This window comes from Microcebus murinus, chromosome X (genome assembly GCF_040939455.1).
Source record: "Microcebus murinus isolate Inina chromosome X, M.murinus_Inina_mat1.0, whole genome shotgun sequence".
Classification (NCBI taxonomy): Eukaryota; Metazoa; Chordata; class Mammalia; order Primates; family Cheirogaleidae; genus Microcebus; species Microcebus murinus.
Window position 1 is genome coordinate 115,514,252 of NC_134136.1, and position 5,248 is coordinate 115,519,499.

Here is a 5,248-nt window from a genome sequence, read left to right on the forward strand (position 1 = left end):
CAAATAAGCAAACAAGCAAGAGAAACAATACAATAAACCCTCAAGGAATTAAATGGGCCATGAAACTCAGAAGTTTTGATTCTCCGTTTCCTCTTTAACCATTTTGAGTTCTGGGTTATGTGAGAAACTGTTCTAGGCCAGGTGAGGTGGCTCTTGCCTGTAATCCTAGCATTCTGGGAGACAGAGGCGGGCGATCGCTCAAGGTCAGGGGTTCGAAACCAGGCTGAGACCCCCGTCTCTACTAAAAATAGAAAGAAATTAGCCAGACAACTAAAAATATATACAAAAAAATAGCTGAGCATGGTGGCGCATGCCTGTAGTCCAAGCTACTCGGGAGGCTGAGGCAGAAGGATTGCTTGAGCCCAGGAGTTTGAGGTTGCTGTGAGCTAGGCTGACACCACTGCACTCTAGCCCAGGCAGCAGAGTGAGACTCTGTCTCAAAAAGAAAAAAAAGAAAAGAAACTGTTCTAGATGAAAAATGGAAGGGATGATTGCTAATTATTCCACTTTTTACAGGTCATTTTCACTTTCAGATGAAGGCAATACAGGAAAGTTGATAGAAAATGCATGGGAGAAAATGCAGAAAAGAAATAGAAAATTTTATTTGCACCACATATATTTAGTTATATATCTGAAAGGGGCTAAATGAGGGGTATACTCTTTAAAAGTTACTATGGAAAATTTCAAACATACACAAAAGTAGAGAGACTCCCCATGTATTCATCACCCAGTTTCTGTTTTGTACTATTCTTGTTTCAGTTCTCCCCTGCCACTTGTTTTGTTGGCATATTTTAAAGTAAATCCCAGACATCATATCATTTCACCATAAATATTTCTGTGTTTTTTCCTAATGGATAAGAGCTTTAAAAACAGAACCATAATACCATCATCACACCCAACAGAAAACCCATTCTTTAATGTTATCTAATAATCAGCATGTGTTTTGTTTCTATTGATTGTTTCAAAATTGTCCAAAAATTGCATTGATTGCAAGTCTTTTTTACTTAACAGATCTCTCTCCCTGTCCCCCCCCCATTCCATTAATTTGTTGGAAAAACTGGATCATTTGCCCTGTAGAATTTTCCAGTCTATATTTAGCTGATTGTATTTTTGTCTGGTGTCTTTTAACATGTTTCTCCATCCCTCATGTTTCTTTAAATGGTGGTTAGTTCTGGAGGCTCAATTAGCTTCGGGTGCTTATTGTTTTGTTTTGTTTTTGGCATGAATACTTCAGTAGTGGTGCTGTATACTTTCTGTTGCATGGCATCACATCAGGAACATATAATGTTGTACCATTTGGAGGCATGTTAAGATTGATTGAAAAGATCCATAATGTCATTGCAGCATAGTGATTTTCTCATTCTATTACTTCTGCATTTATTAGCTGTGATTTTTTTATAAGGAAAAATGTTTCCTCATCAACTACTGTATTTGGTTACCTTGAAATATAGTCTATAAAGAAAAGGCAAGATAAATGTGTGATTCTTTCCCTTTAGTTAGCACTTTCCAGAATAATGCCTTAGTAACCTTCAAAGTCTACTGATGAGGATTTCGGGTTTTTGTTTTGTCTTGTTTTGTTTTGAGACAGTCTCACTCTGTTGCCCGGGCTAGAGTGCCATGGCATCAGCCTAGCTCACAGCAACCTCAAACTCCTGGGCTCAAGCAATCCTCCTGCCTCAGCCTCCCGAGTAGCTGAGACTACAGGCATGCCCACCATGCCCAGCTAAGAGGATTTATTTTAAAAATATCATTATAGGCTGGGCGCGGTGGCTCACACCTGTAATCCTAGCACTCTGAGAGGCTGAGGCAGGAAGATTACTTGAGCTCAGGAGTTCGAGAATAGCCTGAGCAAGAGCGAGACCCTGTCTCTTCTAAAAATAGAAAGAAATTAGCCAAACAACTAAAAATAGAAAAATATTAGCCAGGCATGGTGGTGCGTGCCTGTAGTCCCAGCTACCCGGGAGGCTGAGGCAGAAGCAGTGCTTGCCCAGGAGTTTGAGGTTGCTGCGAGCTAGGCTGATGCCATTGCACTCTAGCCTGGGCAACAGAGTGAGACTCTGTATAAAAAAAATCATTATAAACTCATGGATTATAAAAACATTTATTTGATACATTTCAATTCATTACAGTCATTATTCTTATTGATGCTTGTCCCATGTGGGCCAAGTGGAACCACTCAGCTTTTCATCAACCCAAGAATCTTTGATGGCTTGAATTCTGAAATAATAAGAAGTTCCAGGATTGTGTTGTACTTTGCCTGCCTCCGACCTGGAAATGGTCTTCAAGGAGCTCTGGTTCCTTTCATAGTTGACCTTTGAAACAATGCAGGGGTTAAGGCGCCAATCTCCATGCAGACGAAAATTTACATATAACTTTTCACTCCCCCAAAACTTAACTACTCATAGCCTACTGTTGACCGGAAGCCTTACCGATACCATAAACAATTGATTAACAGATATTTTATATTTATACGTATTATATGCTATATTCTTACAATATAGTAAGCTAGAGTAAAGAAAATGTTATTAAGAAATCATAAGGAACAGAAAAGATATTTACTATTCATTAGGTGGAAGTGGATCATCATAAATGTCTTCATCCTTGAGGTCTTCATGTTGAGTAGGCTGAGGAGGAGAAGGAAGAGGAGGGTGCTCTTGCTGTCTCAGAGGTGGCAGAGGCAGAAGAGGTGGAGGGAGTGGAAGGGCTGGAAGGGGAGGCAGGAGAGGCTGGCACACGGTGTAACTTTTATTGAAAAAAGTCTGTGCATGGTTCAAACCCATGTTGTCCAAGGGCCAAGAGTACTGGGAAATAAAGGGATATCCACTTTGGATGCAATGTAAAGAGTGATGATTTTTCAGAAGAGGCTCCAAGGAGGTGTGTTTTTGGGCTGCGTTTGTTGAGTAGGAGGGCAGGATAGGACCCTGAGCTAACCTTTCATTTACAGGTGACGAATAGGGTATCATCCACCATCAGAACTACTCAGCCAGGTCAGGAGGGCAGGGCACTGGGAGACCCTTTCCAGGGTGTGACCTTTGGCAAGTTAGGCCCCGCCCTGGCATCCCTTCCAGCAGGACATTCTGTGACTCCAGGTGCGTGACTAACGTTTCCGGCCCAGACGCGCCTTGGGACTTTCCCGGCCCCCGCCCCCGTCGAGCTGGAGCGGGCGCTGCGGCCGGCCTGGGAGCGGGCTGAGGCCGGGAGCGCCCCACCCCGGCTCCGCAGCCTCGGCGCCCTCTGGCGGCCGCGCCGGGAAGGGCGGGGCTGTCGGGGGCGGGGCTGAGCGTCCGGCGGCCCCGCCCTCTCGCCCCCGGGGTGGGGCTGGGGCGGTGGTTACGGGCAGAGGCTGCGGAGGTTTCGCAAGGACGTGACCTTAAGGGGAAGAAGAAACCACTGTGTCACTCGTGGTTGCCAACCTGGGCTAGCAAGCTAAACAAGTTCTCCGAAGCCCGGGGAGGGAGGGTGGGGCTGGGGCTGAACCGTCCAGACCTGCGATTCGCGGCCTACTGCACCTCCTGCGCGGCGGCGGCGCGTCCTGCGCCACCAGGCACTGAGGGAGGCGCGAGCCCGCACCCAGACTGCGTCGCGGCCTGCAGCTGGGGCGACGTCACTACACCGGAGTTGGCTGAATGAGGACACTGACTCCTCCCTCTCTCCTCCCTCCAATTCCAGAAACGAGGCCCCTGAGCCCAAGCTCATCTAACCAGCCCCCACGGAGCTGGCTGGGGTTTGGATTGGAATGCTGGACATGAAACCACAGGGGAAGGAGGATGGTTTGTGGATAAAGAACAAGGGAGTTGGGTGCTTTAGCCACAGAATGGGTTCAGCCAAGGTAGTTTAGAGGTGCCTGGCAAAAAGTGGAGTGGCTACCTGCCTCCTCATCCTGTTCTTCCGATGCAGGCAGTGGGGGTGGCCACAGGGGCTGTGTGTGTCCCTATCTGGCTAGGTCCCTGAAAAACCCAGGGACTGAGAAGCAGGGGGACCTGGTCCCAGTTCCGCATTCACCTGTCACCCTGGGGAACAGGTCATTTAACCTTTCTGGGGCTCAACTTTCTCACTGGAAGTATGAGGGGTCTGGACCAGGTTACTAAGTATGTTTCAAGTACTGTGTCAGGCACAGCAAATGACGGTGCCTGTCCTGAGACCATCCACTAAGTCAGAGAAAAAGGCAGGACTAGGGGCCAAGGCTGTCACTCACCCAGCACGCTTTCTATGGCTCTCTCACAGATTCTCACATGGGCTTCAATTCCCTTCTGCAAACATTTGTGCATCTCTGCCTGTGTGCCAAACACAGGCTCATCCCTCACATTTGTGGGACCTGGGGCAAGAGTATACACTGGGGGGGGGGCACATACCGTATGTCTAAATATTTAAAAGTTATAAATCAAGCTAACAAGCTGTTAAATATCTTCCTCCTTTGACAGATATACCTCCATAACAATATGGAAAGCCAAGTTCAAGTTTGGAATTCTTATATTCCTCATCATTCTAGGCTGGAATGTGGTGGCACAGAGAGTGGCTCCAGCTCAGGGCTGCGGCTTCCTTCCTTCCTTCCTTCCTTCCTTCCTTCCTTCCTTCCTTCCTTCCTTCCTTCCTTCCTTCCTTCCTTCCTTCCTTCCTTCCTTCCTTCCTTCCTTCCTTCCTTCCCAGACCGGATGGATCCATCCTACACCATGAGGGACCTTCCTCACACATGTCCTCATGTCCAAGCTCTGTCTACATCTCTGTAAATGGCTGCCCCTTAAGGGATCACCTCTTGAGTGTGCACATTGATGACACAGTTTACCTTCAGGAGTCTGGACTGGGAGAAGTGGGTTCAGAACCTGTTGGACAGGGAATCCTGTGGTTCTGGATAGGCATGTCCTTTGGCCTCAATAAAGCCCTCCTGCCCTGTACCAGCTAGGCGTTGTGGGGGTGCAGACCTGGATCACACACAGCTCCTTCAAGGAGGCCATCCATCCAAACACTGTGACCTTTGAGGCAGATGCCTGCAGGTGAAGATGGAGGGTGCTAGGAAGGGACTCATTTCCCAGAGCTGGTAGTGCTTGTGCTAAGCCTGGCTGGAAGGTTGAGATTTCAGCAGGTGGAGAAGTGGGGAAAGAAAGGAGCAAATACCCTAGGACCAGACATCCAGGTTCAGGGTGTCTGTGAATTGTGACTACAGTGCAGAAAGGCTGAAGGGCAAATCTATGTCTTCCAAACAGCAGGGAAAGCTTCCAGTAGTCGCCAGTTGTGGAGGCCCTGAGGGCCA

At 47.6% G+C, this 5,248-nt stretch overlaps 1 long non-coding RNA gene across 1 annotated transcript; it reads right to left on the bottom strand.

Moving 5' to 3' along the window:
* Positions 1–2,085: 2,085 nt before the first annotated feature.
* On the bottom strand, positions 2,086–3,171 carry LOC142865945 (uncharacterized). Its single transcript, XR_012916036.1, has 2 exons — positions 2,560–3,171; positions 2,086–2,312 (listed from the first exon to the last, which is right to left on the bottom strand). It is a non-coding gene; the product is annotated as an uncharacterized LOC142865945 (long non-coding RNA).
* Positions 3,172–5,248: the final 2,077 nt, after the last annotated feature.